At 42.4% G+C, this 17,640-nt stretch overlaps 28 non-coding genes across 28 annotated transcripts; all 28 read right to left on the reverse strand.

Annotated features, from left to right (window-relative positions):
• Positions 1-143: 143 nt before the first annotated feature.
• Positions 144-226, reverse strand: trnal-cag (transfer RNA leucine (anticodon CAG)). Its single transcript has one exon. It is a non-coding gene; the product is annotated as a tRNA-Leu (tRNA).
• Positions 227-1,240: 1,014 nt separating this feature from the next.
• Positions 1,241-1,323, reverse strand: trnal-cag (transfer RNA leucine (anticodon CAG)). Its single transcript has one exon. It is a non-coding gene; the product is annotated as a tRNA-Leu (tRNA).
• A 1,014-nt stretch (positions 1,324-2,337) lies between these two features.
• trnal-cag (transfer RNA leucine (anticodon CAG)) lies at positions 2,338-2,420 on the reverse strand. The gene has a single exon. It is a non-coding gene; the product is annotated as a tRNA-Leu (tRNA).
• A 515-nt stretch (positions 2,421-2,935) lies between these two features.
• Positions 2,936-3,007, reverse strand: trnaq-uug (transfer RNA glutamine (anticodon UUG)). The gene has a single exon. It is a non-coding gene; the product is annotated as a tRNA-Gln (tRNA).
• Positions 3,008-4,039: 1,032 nt separating this feature from the next.
• trnaq-uug (transfer RNA glutamine (anticodon UUG)) lies at positions 4,040-4,111 on the reverse strand. Its single transcript has one exon. It is a non-coding gene; the product is annotated as a tRNA-Gln (tRNA).
• A 434-nt stretch (positions 4,112-4,545) lies between these two features.
• Positions 4,546-4,628, reverse strand: trnal-cag (transfer RNA leucine (anticodon CAG)). The gene has a single exon. It is a non-coding gene; the product is annotated as a tRNA-Leu (tRNA).
• Positions 4,629-5,143: 515 nt separating this feature from the next.
• On the reverse strand, positions 5,144-5,215 carry trnaq-uug (transfer RNA glutamine (anticodon UUG)). The gene has a single exon. It is a non-coding gene; the product is annotated as a tRNA-Gln (tRNA).
• A 434-nt stretch (positions 5,216-5,649) lies between these two features.
• Positions 5,650-5,732, reverse strand: trnal-cag (transfer RNA leucine (anticodon CAG)). Its single transcript has one exon. It is a non-coding gene; the product is annotated as a tRNA-Leu (tRNA).
• A 515-nt stretch (positions 5,733-6,247) lies between these two features.
• trnaq-uug (transfer RNA glutamine (anticodon UUG)) lies at positions 6,248-6,319 on the reverse strand. Its single transcript has one exon. It is a non-coding gene; the product is annotated as a tRNA-Gln (tRNA).
• A 1,032-nt stretch (positions 6,320-7,351) lies between these two features.
• trnaq-uug (transfer RNA glutamine (anticodon UUG)) lies at positions 7,352-7,423 on the reverse strand. The gene has a single exon. It is a non-coding gene; the product is annotated as a tRNA-Gln (tRNA).
• A 434-nt stretch (positions 7,424-7,857) lies between these two features.
• Positions 7,858-7,940, reverse strand: trnal-cag (transfer RNA leucine (anticodon CAG)). Its single transcript has one exon. It is a non-coding gene; the product is annotated as a tRNA-Leu (tRNA).
• A 515-nt stretch (positions 7,941-8,455) lies between these two features.
• On the reverse strand, positions 8,456-8,527 carry trnaq-uug (transfer RNA glutamine (anticodon UUG)). The gene has a single exon. It is a non-coding gene; the product is annotated as a tRNA-Gln (tRNA).
• Positions 8,528-8,961: 434 nt separating this feature from the next.
• Positions 8,962-9,044, reverse strand: trnal-cag (transfer RNA leucine (anticodon CAG)). Its single transcript has one exon. It is a non-coding gene; the product is annotated as a tRNA-Leu (tRNA).
• Positions 9,045-9,559: 515 nt separating this feature from the next.
• On the reverse strand, positions 9,560-9,631 carry trnaq-uug (transfer RNA glutamine (anticodon UUG)). Its single transcript has one exon. It is a non-coding gene; the product is annotated as a tRNA-Gln (tRNA).
• Positions 9,632-10,065: 434 nt separating this feature from the next.
• Positions 10,066-10,148, reverse strand: trnal-cag (transfer RNA leucine (anticodon CAG)). The gene has a single exon. It is a non-coding gene; the product is annotated as a tRNA-Leu (tRNA).
• Positions 10,149-10,663: 515 nt separating this feature from the next.
• Positions 10,664-10,735, reverse strand: trnaq-uug (transfer RNA glutamine (anticodon UUG)). The gene has a single exon. It is a non-coding gene; the product is annotated as a tRNA-Gln (tRNA).
• A 434-nt stretch (positions 10,736-11,169) lies between these two features.
• Positions 11,170-11,252, reverse strand: trnal-cag (transfer RNA leucine (anticodon CAG)). Its single transcript has one exon. It is a non-coding gene; the product is annotated as a tRNA-Leu (tRNA).
• A 515-nt stretch (positions 11,253-11,767) lies between these two features.
• trnaq-uug (transfer RNA glutamine (anticodon UUG)) lies at positions 11,768-11,839 on the reverse strand. The gene has a single exon. It is a non-coding gene; the product is annotated as a tRNA-Gln (tRNA).
• Positions 11,840-12,273: 434 nt separating this feature from the next.
• trnal-cag (transfer RNA leucine (anticodon CAG)) lies at positions 12,274-12,356 on the reverse strand. The gene has a single exon. It is a non-coding gene; the product is annotated as a tRNA-Leu (tRNA).
• Positions 12,357-12,871: 515 nt separating this feature from the next.
• trnaq-uug (transfer RNA glutamine (anticodon UUG)) lies at positions 12,872-12,943 on the reverse strand. Its single transcript has one exon. It is a non-coding gene; the product is annotated as a tRNA-Gln (tRNA).
• A 434-nt stretch (positions 12,944-13,377) lies between these two features.
• On the reverse strand, positions 13,378-13,460 carry trnal-cag (transfer RNA leucine (anticodon CAG)). The gene has a single exon. It is a non-coding gene; the product is annotated as a tRNA-Leu (tRNA).
• A 515-nt stretch (positions 13,461-13,975) lies between these two features.
• trnaq-uug (transfer RNA glutamine (anticodon UUG)) lies at positions 13,976-14,047 on the reverse strand. Its single transcript has one exon. It is a non-coding gene; the product is annotated as a tRNA-Gln (tRNA).
• Positions 14,048-14,481: 434 nt separating this feature from the next.
• trnal-cag (transfer RNA leucine (anticodon CAG)) lies at positions 14,482-14,564 on the reverse strand. Its single transcript has one exon. It is a non-coding gene; the product is annotated as a tRNA-Leu (tRNA).
• Positions 14,565-15,079: 515 nt separating this feature from the next.
• Positions 15,080-15,151, reverse strand: trnaq-uug (transfer RNA glutamine (anticodon UUG)). Its single transcript has one exon. It is a non-coding gene; the product is annotated as a tRNA-Gln (tRNA).
• Positions 15,152-15,585: 434 nt separating this feature from the next.
• On the reverse strand, positions 15,586-15,668 carry trnal-cag (transfer RNA leucine (anticodon CAG)). The gene has a single exon. It is a non-coding gene; the product is annotated as a tRNA-Leu (tRNA).
• A 515-nt stretch (positions 15,669-16,183) lies between these two features.
• On the reverse strand, positions 16,184-16,255 carry trnaq-uug (transfer RNA glutamine (anticodon UUG)). The gene has a single exon. It is a non-coding gene; the product is annotated as a tRNA-Gln (tRNA).
• A 434-nt stretch (positions 16,256-16,689) lies between these two features.
• Positions 16,690-16,772, reverse strand: trnal-cag (transfer RNA leucine (anticodon CAG)). The gene has a single exon. It is a non-coding gene; the product is annotated as a tRNA-Leu (tRNA).
• A 515-nt stretch (positions 16,773-17,287) lies between these two features.
• On the reverse strand, positions 17,288-17,359 carry trnaq-uug (transfer RNA glutamine (anticodon UUG)). Its single transcript has one exon. It is a non-coding gene; the product is annotated as a tRNA-Gln (tRNA).
• Positions 17,360-17,640: the final 281 nt, after the last annotated feature.

Below are 17,640 nucleotides of genomic sequence, written 5' to 3' on the forward strand. Positions count from 1 at the left end.
ATAATGTAGAGGCTTACAAATGCTGCTGTTGCAGTAGTCGTGCAGTATTTTGTCAAATGCCTGCTCCTTAACGTACAAAGCATTGCTAAGCTTTCTTTTACAATATCATGTTACAGTCAATAGAACAAGTGAAAAATAACTGCTGTCAGAAGTGGGATTCGAACCCACGCCTCCAGTGGAGACTGCGACCTGAACGCAGCGCCTTGGACCGCTCGGCCATCCTGACTGAAAAAAACCTAAATTTGCTTTGTTTTGCCATCTAATGAGCCTTTAAGTGCATTAATATGTTCCGCAAACACGACATCTTGAATCAGTATTCATTGCCGTTGACCCCACTAACACAGCCCCTTGTGTTTTTTTAACACACAAATGGTTGGACACAGCCCCCATCTGACATCGGAAAGCTGTGTGTGGATGGGCTTTCCAAAGCTGGTCGACCATCCAACAACAACCTCTGATGGAGTATACGGGTCCCTTGATGACGAACACTTTAGACTCTAACGGCAAGAACCTGAGTTGAAATCTCAGTCAAACTTCTTTTTTTATGGTGATTACAAGACACAATACAAAGTGTGCATCCATGATTTAAGTGTCAATGTCCCTGTCAATACTACTTCATTCTTAGATTACTCCGGTGAAGGTCAAGACAGTCCTCTCCGGTCTCACTTGAAGCTGGCCAGTCCAACTTTTGCTGAGATGTGGAAAGGTTGCGTTTTTTGACCTTTACTCTAGCTTAAAATCAGGTTCCACTGAGATTTGAACTCAGATCACTGGAGTCAAAGTCCAGAGTGCTAACCATTGGAACCACTATGCTGTAGAAAACTACGCAGTTTTGGTAGACAGTTTCATATTTGGCATCCGCTAGTATGTTATCTGTGCAGGGAATAGGACATAGAAGGCATACAACGGTACCGATGACAAAGAAGCTAACAAGACACAGAAACCGTTTCAGGCTAACTTAAGGATTTTAGTAAGCTCAGCAGAGGATTTGGGAAGTGACAAGTAAAGAAATTGTTTTGAGAGACTTCATACAAACAATGAATCCAGCAACATATAGGCCAACTGTATACAAACACATGGTAAGATTACACTGGTTGATAATGTAGAGGCTTACAAATGCTGCTGTTGCAGTAGTCGTGCAGTATTTTGTCAAATGCCTGCTCCTTAACGTACAAAGCATTGCTAAGCTTTCTTTTACAATATCATGTTACAGTCAATAGAACAAGTGAAAAATAACTGCTGTCAGAAGTGGGATTCGAACCCACGCCTCCAGTGGAGACTGCGACCTGAACGCAGCGCCTTGGACCGCTCGGCCATCCTGACTGAAAAAAACCTAAATTTGCTTTGTTTTGCCATCTAATGAGCCTTTAAGTGCATTAATATGTTCCGCAAACACGACATCTTGAATCAGTATTCATTGCCGTTGACCCCACTAACACAGCCCCTTGTGTTTTTTTAACACACAAATGGTTGGACACAGCCCCCATCTGACATCGGAAAGCTGTGTGTGGATGGGCTTTCCAAAGCTGGTCGACCATCCAACAACAACCTCTGATGGAGTATACGGGTCCCTTGATGACGAACACTTTAGACTCTAACGGCAAGAACCTGAGTTGAAATCTCAGTCAAACTTCTTTTTTTATGGTGATTACAAGACACAATACAAAGTGTGCATCCATGATTTAAGTGTCAATGTCCCTGTCAATACTACTTCATTCTTAGATTACTCCGGTGAAGGTCAAGACAGTCCTCTCCGGTCTCACTTGAAGCTGGCCAGTCCAACTTTTGCTGAGATGTGGAAAGGTTGCGTTTTTTGACCTTTACTCTAGCTTAAAATCAGGTTCCACTGAGATTTGAACTCAGATCACTGGAGTCAAAGTCCAGAGTGCTAACCATTGGAACCACTATGCTGTAGAAAACTACGCAGTTTTGGTAGACAGTTTCATATTTGGCATCCGCTAGTATGTTATCTGTGCAGGGAATAGGACATAGAAGGCATACAACGGTACCGATGACAAAGAAGCTAACAAGACACAGAAACCGTTTCAGGCTAACTTAAGGATTTTAGTAAGCTCAGCAGAGGATTTGGGAAGTGACAAGTAAAGAAATTGTTTTGAGAGACTTCATACAAACAATGAATCCAGCAACATATAGGCCAACTGTATACAAACACATGGTAAGATTACACTGGTTGATAATGTAGAGGCTTACAAATGCTGCTGTTGCAGTAGTCGTGCAGTATTTTGTCAAATGCCTGCTCCTTAACGTACAAAGCATTGCTAAGCTTTCTTTTACAATATCATGTTACAGTCAATAGAACAAGTGAAAAATAACTGCTGTCAGAAGTGGGATTCGAACCCACGCCTCCAGTGGAGACTGCGACCTGAACGCAGCGCCTTGGACCGCTCGGCCATCCTGACTGAAAAAAACCTAAATTTGCTTTGTTTTGCCATCTAATGAGCCTTTAAGTGCATTAATATGTTCCGCAAACACGACATCTTGAATCAGTATTCATTGCCGTTGACCCCACTAACACAGCCCCTTGTGTTTTTTTAACACACAAATGGTTGGACACAGCCCCCATCTGACATCGGAAAGCTGTGTGTGGATGGGCTTTCCAAAGCTGGTCGACCATCCAACAACAACCTCTGATGGAGTATACGGGTCCCTTGATGACGAACACTTTAGACTCTAACGGCAAGAACCTGAGTTGAAATCTCAGTCAAACTTCTTTTTTTATGGTGATTACAAGACACAATACAAAGTGTGCATCCATGATTTAAGTGTCAATGTCCCTGTCAATACTACTTCATTCTTAGATTACTCCGGTGAAGGTCAAGACAGTCCTCTCCGGTCTCACTTGAAGCTGGCCAGTCCAACTTTTGCTGAGATGTGGAAAGGTTGCGTTTTTTGACCTTTACTCTAGCTTAAAATCAGGTTCCACTGAGATTTGAACTCAGATCACTGGAGTCAAAGTCCAGAGTGCTAACCATTACACCTTGGAACCACTATGCCGTAGAAAACTACGCAGTTTTGGTAGACAGTTTCATATTTGGCATCCGCTAGTATGTTATCTGTGCAGGGAATAGGACATAGAAGGCATACAACGGTACCGATGACAAAGAAGCTAACAAGACACAGAAACCGTTTCAGGCTAACTTAAGGATTTTAGTAAGCTCAGCAGAGGATTTGGGAAGTGACAAGTAAAGAAATTGTTTTGAGAGACTTCATACAAACAATGAATCCAGCAACATATAGGCCAACTGTATACAAACACATGGTAAGATTACACTGGTTGATAATGTAGAGGCTTACAAATGCTGCTGTTGCAGTAGTCGTGCAGTATTTTGTCAAATGCCTGCTCCTTAACGTACAAAGCATTGCTAAGCTTTCTTTTACAATATCATGTTACAGTCAACAGAACAAGTGAAAAATAACTGCTGTCAGAAGTGGGATTCGAACCCACGCCTCCAGTGGAGACTGCGACCTGAACGCAGCGCCTTGGACCGCTCTGCCATCCTGACTGAAAAAAACCTAAATTTGCTTTGTTTTGCCATCTAATGAGCCTTTAAGTGCATTAATATGTTCCGCAAACACGACATCTTGAATCAGTATTCATTGCCGTTGACCCCACTAACACAGCCCCTTGTGTTTTTTTAACACACAAATGGTTGGACACAGCCCCCATCTGACATCGGAAAGCTGTGTGTGGATGGGCTTTCCAAAGCTGGTCGACCATCCAACAACAACCTCTGATGGAGTATACGGGTCCCTTGATGACGAACACTTTAGACTCTAACGGCAAGAACCTGAGTTGAAATCTCAGTCAAACTTCTTTTTTTATGGTGATTACAAGACACAATACAAAGTGTGCATCCATGATTTAAGTGTCAATGTCCCTGTCAATACTACTTCATTCTTAGATTACTCCGGTGAAGGTCAAGACAGTCCTCTCCGGTCTCACTTGAAGCTGGCCAGTCCAACTTTTGCTGAGATGTGGAAAGGTTGTGTTTTTTGACCTTTACTCTAGCTTAAAATCAGGTTCCACTGAGATTTGAACTCAGATCACTGGAGTCAAAGTCCAGAGTGCTAACCATTACACCATGGAACCACTATGCCGTAGAAAACTACGCAGTTTTGGTAGACAGTTTCATATTTGGCATCCGCTAGTATGTTATCTGTGCAGGGAATAGGACATAGAAGGCATACAACGGTACCGATGACAAAGAAGCTAACAAGACACAGAAACCGTTTCAGGCTAACTTAAGGATTTTAGTAAGCTCAGCAGAGGATTTGGGAAGTGACAAGTAAAGAAATTGTTTTGAGAGACTTCATACAAACAATGAATCCAGCAACATATAGGCCAACTGTATACAAACACATGGTAAGATTACACTGGTTGATAATGTAGAGGCTTACAAATGCTGCTGTTGCAGTAGTCGTGCAGTATTTTGTCAAATGCCTGCTCCTTAACGTACAAAGCATTGCTAAGCTTTCTTTTACAATATCATGTTACAGTCAACAGAACAAGTGAACAATAACTGCTGTCAGAAGTGGGATTCGAACCCACGCCTCCAGTGGAGACTGCGACCTGAACGCAGCGCCTTTGACCGCTCGGCCATCCTGACTGAAAAAAACCTAAATTTGCTTTGTTTTGCCATCTAATGAGCCTTTAAGTGCATTAATATGTTCCGCAAACACGACATCTTGAATCAGTATTCATTGCCGTTGACCCCACTAACACAGCCCCTTGTGTTTTTTTAACACACAAATGGTTGGACACAGCCCCCATCTGACATCGGAAAGCTGTGTGTGGATGGGCTTTCCAAAGCTGGTCGACCATCCAACAACAACCTCTGATGGAGTATACGGGTCCCTTGATGACAAACACTTTAGACTCTAACGGCAAGAACCTGAGTTGAAATCTCAGTCAAACTTCTTTTTTTATGGTGATTACAAGACACAATACAAAGTGTGCATCCATGATTTAAGTGTCAATGTCCCTGTCAATACTACTTCATTCTTAGATTACTCAGGTGAAGGTCAAGACAGTCCTCTCCGGTCTCACTTGAAGCTGGCCAGTCCAACTTTTGCTGAGATGTGGAAAGGTTGCGTTTTTTGACCTTTACTCTAGCTTAAAATCAGGTTCCACTGAGATTTGAACTCAGATCACTGGAGTCAAAGTCCAGAGTGCTAACCATTACACCATGGAACCACTATGCCGTAGAAAACTACGCAGTTTTGGTAGACAGTTTCATATTTGGCATCCGCTAGTATGTTAACTGTGCAGGGAATAGGACATAGAAGGCATACAACGGTACCGATGACAAAGAAGCTAACAAGACACAGAAACCGTTTCAGGCTAATTTAAGGATTTTAGTAAGCTCAGCAGAGGATTTGGGAAGTGACAAGTAAAGAAATTGTTTTGAGAGACTTCATACAAACAATGAATCCAGCAACATATAGGCCAACTGTATACAAACACATGGTAAGATTACACTGGTTGATAATGTAGAGGCTTACAAATGCTGCTGTTGCAGTAGTCGTGCAGTATTTTGTCAAATGCCTGCTCCTTAACGTACAAAGCATTGCTAAGCTTTCTTTTACAATATCATGTTACAGTCAACAGAACAAGTGAAAAATAACTGCTGTCAGAAGTGGGATTCGAACCCACGCCTCCAGTGGAGACTGCGACCTGAACGCAGCGCCTTGGACCACTCGGCCATCCTGACTGAAAAAAACCTAAATTTGCTTTGTTTTGCCATCTAATGAGCCTTTAAGTGCATTAATATGTTCCGCAAACACGACATCTTGAATCAGTATTCATTGCCGTTGACCCCACTAACACAGCCCCTTGTGTTTTTTTAACACACAAATGGTTGGACACAGCCCCCATCTGACATCGGAAAGCTGTGTGTGGATGGGGTTTCCAAAGCTGGTCGACCATCCAACAACAACCTCTGATGGAGTATACGGGTCCCTTGATGACGAACACTTTAGACTCTAACGGCAAGAACCTGAGTTGAAATCTCAGTCAAACTTCTTTTTTTATGGTGATTACAAGACACAATACAAAGTGTGCATCCATGATTTAAGTGTCAATGTCCCTGTCAATACTACTTCATTCTTAGATTACTCCGGTGAAGGTCAAGACAGTCCTCTCCGGTCTCACTTGAAGCTGGCCAGTCCAACTTTTGCTGAGATGTGGAAAGTTTGCGTTTTTTGACCTTTACTCTAGCTTAAAATCAGGTTCCACTGAGATTTGAACTCAGATCACTGGAGTCAAAGTCCAGAGTGCTAACCATTACACCATGGAACCACTATGCCGTAGAAAACTACGCAGTTTTGGTAGACAGTTTCATATTTGGCATCCGCTAGTATGTTATCTGTGCAGGGAATAGGACATAGAAGGCATACAACGGTACCGATGACAAAGAAGCTAACAAGACACAGAAACCGTTTCAGGCTAACTTAAGGATTTTAGTAAGCTCAGCAGAGGATTTGGGAAGTGACAAGTAAAGAAATTGTTTTGAGAGACTTCATACAAACAATGAATCCAGCAACATATAGGCCAACTGTATACAAACACATGGTAAGATTACACTGGTTGATAATGTAGAGGCTTACAAATGCTGCTGTTGCAGTAGTCGTGCAGTATTTTGTCAAATGCCTGCTCCTTAACGTACAAAGCATTGCTAAGCTTTCTTTTACAATATCATGTTACAGTCAACAGAACAAGTGAAAAATAACTGCTGTCAGAAGTGGGATTCGAACCCACGCCTCCAGTGGAGACTGCGACCTGAACGCAGCGCCTTGGACCGCTCTGCCATCCTGACTGAAAAAAACCTAAATTTGCTTTGTTTTGCCATCTAATGAGCCTTTAAGTGCATTAATATGTTCCGCAAACACGACATCTTGAATCAGTATTCATTGCCGTTGACCCCACTAACACAGCCCCTTGTGTTTTTTTAACACACAAATGGTTGGACACAGCCCCCATCTGACATCGGAAAGCTGTGTGTGGATGGGCTTTCCAAAGCTGGTCGACCATCCAACAACAACCTCTGATGGAGTATACGGGTCCCTTGATGACGAACACTTTAGACTCTAACGGCAAGAACCTGAGTTGAAATCTCAGTCAAACTTCTTTTTTTATGGTGATTACAAGACACAATACAAAGTGTGCATCCATGATTTAAGTGTCAATGTCCCTGTCAATACTACTTCATTCTTAGATTACTCCGGTGAAGGTCAAGACAGTCCTCTCCGGTCTCACTTGAAGCTGGCCAGTCCAACTTTTGCTGAGATGTGGAAAGGTTGTGTTTTTTGACCTTTACTCTAGCTTAAAATCAGGTTCCACTGAGATTTGAACTCAGATCACTGGAGTCAAAGTCCAGAGTGCTAACCATTACACCATGGAACCACTATGCCGTAGAAAACTACGCAGTTTTGGTAGACAGTTTCATATTTGGCATCCGCTAGTATGTTATCTGTGCAGGGAATAGGACATAGAAGGCATACAACGGTACCGATGACAAAGAAGCTAACAAGACACAGAAACCGTTTCAGGCTAACTTAAGGATTTTAGTAAGCTCAGCAGAGGATTTGGGAAGTGACAAGTAAAGAAATTGTTTTGAGAGACTTCATACAAACAATGAATCCAGCAACATATAGGCCAACTGTATACAAACACATGGTAAGATTACACTGGTTGATAATGTAGAGGCTTACAAATGCTGCTGTTGCAGTAGTCGTGCAGTATTTTGTCAAATGCCTGCTCCTTAACGTACAAAGCATTGCTAAGCTTTCTTTTACAATATCATGTTACAGTCAACAGAACAAGTGAACAATAACTGCTGTCAGAAGTGGGATTCGAACCCACGCCTCCAGTGGAGACTGCGACCTGAACGCAGCGCCTTGGACCGCTCGGCCATCCTGACTGAAAAAAACCTAAATTTGCTTTGTTTTGCCATCTAATGAGCCTTTAAGTGCATTAATATGTTCCGCAAACACGACATCTTGAATCAGTATTCATTGCCGTTGACCCCACTAACACAGCCCCTTGTGTTTTTTTAACACACAAATGGTTGGACACAGCCCCCATCTGACATCGGAAAGCTGTGTGTGGATGGGCTTTCCAAAGCTGGTCGACCATCCAACAACAACCTCTGATGGAGTATACGGGTCCCTTGATGACAAACACTTTAGACTCTAACGGCAAGAACCTGAGTTGAAATCTCAGTCAAACTTCTTTTTTTATGGTGATTACAAGACACAATACAAAGTGTGCATCCATGATTTAAGTGTCAATGTCCCTGTCAATACTACTTCATTCTTAGATTACTCCGGTGAAGGTCAAGACAGTCCTCTCCGGTCTCACTTGAAGCTGGCCAGTCCAACTTTTGCTGAGATGTGGAAAGGTTGCGTTTTTTGACCTTTACTCTAGCTTAAAATCAGGTTCCACTGAGATTTGAACTCAGATCACTGGAGTCAAAGTCCAGAGTGCTAACCATTACACCATGGAACCACTATGCCGTAGAAAACTACGCAGTTTTGGTAGACAGTTTCATATTTGGCATCCGCTAGTATGTTAACTGTGCAGGGAATAGGACATAGAAGGCATACAACGGTACCGATGACAAAGAAGCTAACAAGACACAGAAACCGTTTCAGGCTAATTTAAGGATTTTAGTAAGCTCAGCAGAGGATTTGGGAAGTGACAAGTAAAGAAATTGTTTTGAGAGACTTCATACAAACAATGAATCCAGCAACATATAGGCCAACTGTATACAAACACATGGTAAGATTACACTGGTTGATAATGTAGAGGCTTACAAATGCTGCTGTTGCAGTAGTCGTGCAGTATTTTGTCAAATGCCTGCTCCTTAACGTACAAAGCATTGCTAAGCTTTCTTTTACAATATCATGTTACAGTCAACAGAACAAGTGAAAAATAACTGCTGTCAGAAGTGGGATTCGAACCCACGCCTCCAGTGGAGACTGCGACCTGAACGCAGCGCCTTGGACCACTCGGCCATCCTGACTGAAAAAAACCTAAATTTGCTTTGTTTTGCCATCTAATGAGCCTTTAAGTGCATTAATATGTTCCGCAAACACGACATCTTGAATCAGTATTCATTGCCGTTGACCCCACTAACACAGCCCCTTGTGTTTTTTTAACACACAAATGGTTGGACACAGCCCCCATCTGACATCGGAAAGCTGTGTGTGGATGGGGTTTCCAAAGCTGGTCGACCATCCAACAACAACCTCTGATGGAGTATACGGGTCCCTTGATGACGAACACTTTAGACTCTAACGGCAAGAACCTGAGTTGAAATCTCAGTCAAACTTCTTTTTTTATGGTGATTACAAGACACAATACAAAGTGTGCATCCATGATTTAAGTGTCAATGTCCCTGTCAATACTACTTCATTCTTAGATTACTCCGGTGAAGGTCAAGACAGTCCTCTCCGGTCTCACTTGAAGCTGGCCAGTCCAACTTTTGCTGAGATGTGGAAAGGTTGCGTTTTTTGACCTTTACTCTAGCTTAAAATCAGGTTCCACTGAGATTTGAACTCAGATCACTGGAGTCAAAGTCCAGAGTGCTAACCATTACACCATGGAACCACTATGCCGTAGAAAACTACGCAGTTTTGGTAGACAGTTTCATATTTGGCATCCGCTAGTATGTTATCTGTGCAGGGAATAGGACATAGAAGGCATACAACGGTACCGATGACAAAGAAGCTAACAAGACACAGAAACCGTTTCAGGCTAACTTAAGGATTTTAGTAAGCTCAGCAGAGGATTTGGGAAGTGACAAGTAAAGAAATTGTTTTGAGAGACTTCATACAAACAATGAATCCAGCAACATATAGGCCAACTGTATACAAACACATGGTAAGATTACACTGGTTGATAATGTAGAGGCTTACAAATGCTGCTGTTGCAGTAGTCGTGCAGTATTTTGTCAAATGCCTGCTCCTTAACGTACAAAGCATTGCTAAGCTTTCTTTTACAATATCATGTTACAGTCAACAGAACAAGTGAAAAATAACTGCTGTCAGAAGTGGGATTCGAACCCACGCCTCCAGTGGAGACTGCGACCTGAACGCAGCGCCTTGGACCGCTCGGCCATCCTGACTGAAAAAAACCTAAATTTGCTTTGTTTTGCCATCTAATGAGCCTTTAAGTGCATTAATATGTTCCGCAAACACGACATTTTGAATCAGTATTCATTGCCGTTGACCCCACTAACACAGCCCCTTGTGTTTTTTTAACACACAAATGGTTGGACACAGCCCCCATCTGACATCGGAAAGCTGTGTGTGGATGGGGTTTCCAAAGCTGGTCGACCATCCAACAACAACCTCTGATGGAGTATACGGGTCCCTTGATGACGAACACTTTAGACTCTAACGGCAAGAACCTGAGTTGAAATCTCAGTCAAACTTCTTTTTTTATGGTGATTACAAGACACAATACAAAGTGTGCATCCATGATTTAAGTGTCAATGTCCCTGTCAATACTACTTCATTCTTAGATTACTCCGGTGAAGGTCAAGACAGTCCTCTCCGGTCTCACTTGAAGCTGGCCAGTCCAACTTTTGCTGAGATGTGGAAAGGTTGCGTTTTTTGACCTTTACTCTAGCTTAAAATCAGGTTCCACTGAGATTTGAACTCAGATCACTGGAGTCAAAGTCCAGAGTGCTAACCATTACACCATGGAACCACTATGCCGTAGAAAACTATGCAGTTTTGGTAGACAGTTTCATATTTGGCATCCGCTAGTATGTTATCTGTGCAGGGAATAGGACATAGAAGGCATACAACGGTACCGATGACAAAGAAGCTAACAAGACACAGAAACCGTTTCAGGCTAACTTAAGGATTTTAGTAAGCTCAGCAGAGGATTTGGGAAGTGACAAGTAAAGAAATTGTTTTGAGAGACTTCATACAAACAATGAATCCAACAACATATAGGCCAACTGTATACAAACACATGGTAAGATTACACTGGTTGATAATGTAGAGGCTTACAAATGCTGCTGTTGCAGTAGTCGTGCAGTATTTTGTCAAATGCCTGCTCCTTAACGTACAAAGCATTGCTAAGCTTTCTTTTACAATATCATGTTACAGTCAACAGAACAAGTGAAAAATAACTGCTGTCAGAAGTGGGATTCGAACCCACGCCTCCAGTGGAGACTGCGACCTGAACGCAGCGCCTTGGACCGCTCGGCCATCCTGACTGAAAAAAACCTAAATTTGCTTTGTTTTGCCATCTAATGAGCCTTTAAGTGCATTAATATGTTCCGCAAACACGACATCTTGAATCAGTATTCATTGCCGTTGACCCCACTAACACAGCCCCTTGTGTTTTTTTAACACACAAATGGTTGGACACAGCCCCCATCTGACATCGGAAAGCTGTGTGTGGATGGGGTTTCCAAAGCTGGTCGACCATCCAACAACAACCTCTGATGGAGTATACGGGTCCCTTGATGACGAACACTTTAGACTCTAACGGCAAGAACCTGAGTTGAAATCTCAGTCAAACTTCTTTTTTTATGGTGATTACAAGACACAATACAAAGTGTGCATCCATGATTTAAGTGTCAATGTCCCTGTCAATACTACTTCATTCTTAGATTACTCCGGTGAAGGTCAAGACAGTCCTCTCCGGTCTCACTTGAAGCTGGCCAGTCCAACTTTTGCTGAGATGTGGAAAGGTTGCGTTTTTTGACCTTTACTCTAGCTTAAAATCAGGTTCCACTGAGATTTGAACTCAGATCACTGGAGTCAAAGTCCAGAGTGCTAACCATTACACCATGGAACCACTATGCCGTAGAAAACTATGCAGTTTTGGTAGACAGTTTCATATTTGGCATCCGCTAGTATGTTATCTGTGCAGGGAATAGGACATAGAAGGCATACAACGGTACCGATGACAAAGAAGCTAACAAGACACAGAAACCGTTTCAGGCTAACTTAAGGATTTTAGTAAGCTCAGCAGAGGATTTGGGAAGTGACAAGTAAAGAAATTGTTTTGAGAGACTTCATACAAACAATGAATCCAGCAACATATAGGCCAACTGTATACAAACACATGGTAAGATTACACTGGTTGATAATGTAGAGGCTTACAAATGCTGCTGTTGCAGTAGTCGTGCAGTATTTTGTCAAATGCCTGCTCCTTAACGTACAAAGCATTGCTAAGCTTTCTTTTACAATATCATGTTACAGTCAACAGAACAAGTGAAAAATAACTGCTGTCAGAAGTGGGATTCGAACCCACGCCTCCAGTGGAGACTGCGACCTGAACGCAGCGCCTTGGACCGCTCGGCCATCCTGACTGAAAAAAACCTAAATTTGCTTTGTTTTGCCATCTAATGAGCCTTTAAGTGCATTAATATGTTCCGCAAACACGACATCTTGAATCAGTATTCATTGCCGTTGACCCCACTAACACAGCCCCTTGTGTGTTTTTAACACACAAATGGTTGGACACAGCCCCCATCTGACATCGGAAAGCTGTGTGTGGATGGGCTTTCCAAAGCTGGTCGACCATCCAACAACAACCTCTGATGGAGTATACGGGTCCCTTGATGACGAACACTTTAGACTCTAACGGCAAGAACCTGAGTTGAAATCTCAGTCAAACTTCTTTTTTTATGGTGATTACAAGACACAATACAAAGTGTGCATCCATGATTTAAGTGTCAATGTCCCTGTCAATACTACTTCATTCTTAGATTACTCCGGTGAAGGTCAAGACAGTCCTCTCCGGTCTCACTTGAAGCTGGCCAGTCCAACTTTTGCTGAGATGTGGAAAGGTTGCGTTTTTTGACCTTTACTCTAGCTTAAAATCAGGTTCCACTGAGATTTGAACTCAGATCACTGGAGTCAAAGTCCAGAGTGCTAACCATTACACCATGGAACCACTATGCCGTAGAAAACTATGCAGTTTTGGTAGACAGTTTCATATTTGGCATCCGCTAGTATGTTATCTGTGCAGGGAATAGGACATAGAAGGCATACAACGGTACCGATGACAAAGAAGCTAACAAGACACAGAAACCGTTTCAGGCTAACTTAAGGATTTTAGTAAGCTCAGCAGAGGATTTGGGAAGTGACAAGTAAAGAAATTGTTTTGAGAGACTTCATACAAACAATGAATCCAGCAACATATAGGCCAACTGTATACAAACACATGGTAAGATTACACTGGTTGATAATGTAGAGGCTTACAAATGCTGCTGTTGCAGTAGTCGTGCAGTATTTTGTCAAATGCCTGCTCCTTAACGTACAAAGCATTGCTAAGCTTTCTTTTACAATATCATGTTACAGTCAACAGAACAAGTGAAAAATAACTGCTGTCAGAAGTGGGATTCGAACCCACGCCTCCAGTGGAGACTGCGACCTGAACGCAGCGCCTTGGACCGCTCGGCCATCCTGACTGAAAAAAACCTAAATTTGCTTTGTTTTGCCATCTAATGAGCCTTTAAGTGCATTAATATGTTCCGCAAACACGACATCTTGAATCAGTATTCATTGCCGTTGACCCCACTAACACAGCCCCTTGTGTTTTTTTAACACACAAATGGTTGGACACAGCCCCCATCTGACATCGGAAAGCTGTGTGTGGATGGGGTTTCCAAAGCTGGTCGACCATCCAACAACAACCTCTGATGGAGTATACGGGTCCCTTGATGACGAACACTTTAGACTCTAACGGCAAGAACCTGAGTTGAAATCTCAGTCAAACTTCTTTTTTTATGGTGATTACAAGACACAATACAAAGTGTGCATCCATGATTTAAGTGTCAATGTCCCTGTCAATACTACTTCATTCTTAGATTACTCCGGTGAAGGTCAAGACAGTCCTCTCCGGTCTCACTTGAAGCTGGCCAGTCCAACTTTTGCTGAGATGTGGAAAGGTTGCGTTTTTTGACCTTTACTCTAGCTTAAAATCAGGTTCCACTGAGATTTGAACTCAGATCACTGGAGTCAAAGTCCAGAGTGCTAACCATTACACCATGGAACCACTATGCCGTAGAAAACTATGCAGTTTTGGTAGACAGTTTCATATTTGGCATCCGCTAGTATGTTATCTGTGCAGGGAATAGGACATAGAAGGCATACAACGGTACCGATGACAAAGAAGCTAACAAGACACAGAAACCGTTTCAGGCTAACTTAAGGATTTTAGTAAGCTCAGCAGAGGATTTGGGAAGTGACAAGTAAAGAAATTGTTTTGAGAGACTTCATACAAACAATGAATCCAGCAACATATAGGCCAACTGTATACAAACACATGGTAAGATTACACTGGTTGATAATGTAGAGGCTTACAAATGCTGCTGTTGCAGTAGTCGTGCAGTATTTTGTCAAATGCCTGCTCCTTAACGTACAAAGCATTGCTAAGCTTTCTTTTACAATATCATGTTACAGTCAACAGAACAAGTGAAAAATAACTGCTGTCAGAAGTGGGATTCGAACCCACGCCTCCAGTGGAGACTGCGACCTGAACGCAGCGCCTTGGACCGCTCGGCCATCCTGACTGAAAAAAACCTAAATTTGCTTTGTTTTGCCATCTAATGAGCCTTTAAGTGCATTAATATGTTCCGCAAACACGACATTTTGAATCAGTATTCATTGCCGTTGACCCCACTAACACAGCCCCTTGTGTTTTTTTAACACACAAATGGTTGGACACAGCCCCCATCTGACATCGGAAAGCTGTGTGTGGATGGGGTTTCCAAAGCTGGTCGACCATCCAACAACAACCTCTGATGGAGTATACGGGTCCCTTGATGACGAACACTTTAGACTCTAACGGCAAGAACCTGAGTTGAAATCTCAGTCAAACTTCTTTTTTTATGGTGATTACAAGACACAATACAAAGTGTGCATCCATGATTTAAGTGTCAATGTCCCTGTCAATACTACTTCATTCTTAGATTACTCCGGTGAAGGTCAAGACAGTCCTCTCCGGTCTCACTTGAAGCTGGCCAGTCCAACTTTTGCTGAGATGTGGAAAGGTTGCGTTTTTTGACCTTTACTCTAGCTTAAAATCAGGTTCCACTGAGATTTGAACTCAGATCACTGGAGTCAAAGTCCAGAGTGCTAACCATTACACCATGGAACCACTATGCCGTAGAAAACTATGCAGTTTTGGTAGACAGTTTCATATTTGGCATCCGCTAGTATGTTATCTGTGCAGGGAATAGGACATAGAAGGCATACAACGGTACCGATGACAAAGAAGCTAACAAGACACAGAAACCGTTTCAGGCTAACTTAAGGATTTTAGTAAGCTCAGCAGAGGATTTGGGAAGTGACAAGTAAAGAAATTGTTTTGAGAGACTTCATACAAACAATGAATCCAGCAACATATAGGCCAACTGTATACAAACACATGGTAAGATTACACTGGTTGATAATGTAGAGGCTTACAAATGCTGCTGTTGCAGTAGTCGTGCAGTATTTTGTCAAATGCCTGCTCCTTAACGTACAAAGCATTGCTAAGCTTTCTTTTACAATATCATGTTACAGTCAACAGAACAAGTGAAAAATAACTGCTGTCAGAAGTGGGATTCGAACCCACGCCTCCAGTGGAGACTGCGACCTGAACGCAGCGCCTTGGACCGCTCGGCCATCCTGACTGAAAAAAACCTAAATTTGCTTTGTTTTGCCATCTAATGAGCCTTTAAGTGCATTAATATGTTCCGCAAACACGACATCTTGAATCAGTATTCATTGCCGTTGACCCCACTAACACAGCCCCTTGTGTTTTTTTAACACACAAATGGTTGGACACAGCCCCCATCTGACATCGGAAAGCTGTGTGTGGATGGGGTTTCCAAAGCTGGTCGACCATCCAACAACAACCTCTGATGGAGTATACGGGTCCCTTGATGACGAACACTTTAGACTCTAACGGCAAGAACCTGAGTTGAAATCTCAGTCAAACTTCTTTTTTTATGGTGATTACAAGACACAATACAAAGTGTGCATCCATGATTTAAGTGTCAATGTCCCTGTCAATACTACTTCATTCTTAGATTACTCCGGTGAAGGTCAAGACAGTCCTCTCCGGTCTCACTTGAAGCTGGCCAGTCCAACTTTTGCTGAGATGTGGAAAGGTTGCGTTTTTTGACCTTTACTCTAGCTTAAAATCAGGTTCCACTGAGATTTGAACTCAGATCACTGGAGTCAAAGTCCAGAGTGCTAACCATTACACCATGGAACCACTATGCCGTAGAAAACTATGCAGTTTTGGTAGACAGTTTCATATTTGGCATCCGCTAGTATGTTATCTGTGCAGGGAATAGGACATAGAAGGCATACAACGGTACCGATGACAAAGAAGCTAACAAGACACAGAAACCGTTTCAGGCTAACTTAAGGATTTTAGTAAGCTCAGCAGAGGATTTGGGAAGTGACAAGTAAAGAAATTGTTTTGAGAGACTTCATACAAACAATGAATCCAGCAACATATAGGCCAACTGTATACAAACACATGGTAAGATTACACTGGTTGATAATGTAGAGGCTTACAAATGCTGCTGTTGCAGTAGTCGTGCAGTATTTTGTCAAATGCCTGCTCCTTAACGTACAAAGCATTGCTAAGCTTTCTTTTACAATATCATGTTACAGTCAACAGAACAAGTGAAAAATAACTGCTGTCAGAAGTGGGATTCGAACCCACGCCTCCAGTGGAGACTGCGACCTGAACGCAGCGCCTTGGACCGCTCGGCCATCCTGACTGAAAAAAACCTAAATTTGCTTTGTTTTGCCATCTAATGAGCCTTTAAGTGCATTAATATGTTCCGCAAACACGACATCTTGAATCAGTATTCATTGCCGTTGACCCCACTAACACAGCCCCTTGTGTTTTTTTAACACACAAATGGTTGGACACAGCCCCCATCTGACATCGGAAAGCTGTGTGTGGATGGGCTTTCCAAAGCTGGTCGACCATCCAACAACAACCTCTGATGGAGTATACGGGTCCCTTGATGACGAACACTTTAGACTCTAACGGCAAGAACCTGAGTTGAAATCTCAGTCAAACTTCTTTTTTTATGGTGATTACAAGACACAATAAAAAGTGTGCATCCATGATTTAAGTGTCAATGTCCCTGTCAATACTACTTCATTCTTAGATTACTCCGGTGAAGGTCAAGACAGTCCTCTCCGGTCTCACTTGAAGCTGGCCAGTCCAACTTTTGCTGAGATGTGGAAAGGTTGCGTTTTTTGACCTTTACTCTAGCTTAAAATCAGGTTCCACTGAGATTTGAACTCAGATCACTGGAGTCAAAGTCCAGAGTGCTAACCATTACACCATGGAACCACTATGCCGTAGAAAACTATGCAGTTTTGGTAGACAGTTTCATATTTGGCATCCGCTAGTATGTTATCTGTGCAGGGAATAGGACATAGAAGGCATACAACGGTACCGATGACAAAGAAGCTAACAAGACACAGAAACCGTTTCAGGCTAACTTAAGGATTTTAGTAAGCTCAGCAGAGGATTTGGGAAGTGACAAGTAAAGAAATTGTTTTGAGAGACTTCATACAAACAATGAATCCAGCAACATATAGGCCAACTGTATACAAACACATGGTAAGATT

The sequence above is a fragment of the Anarhichas minor genome, unplaced genomic scaffold, assembly GCF_050575085.1.
Source record: "Anarhichas minor isolate MPS153535 unplaced genomic scaffold, ASM5057508v1 ptg000025l, whole genome shotgun sequence".
Lineage (NCBI taxonomy): Eukaryota > Metazoa > Chordata > Actinopteri > Perciformes > Anarhichadidae > Anarhichas > Anarhichas minor.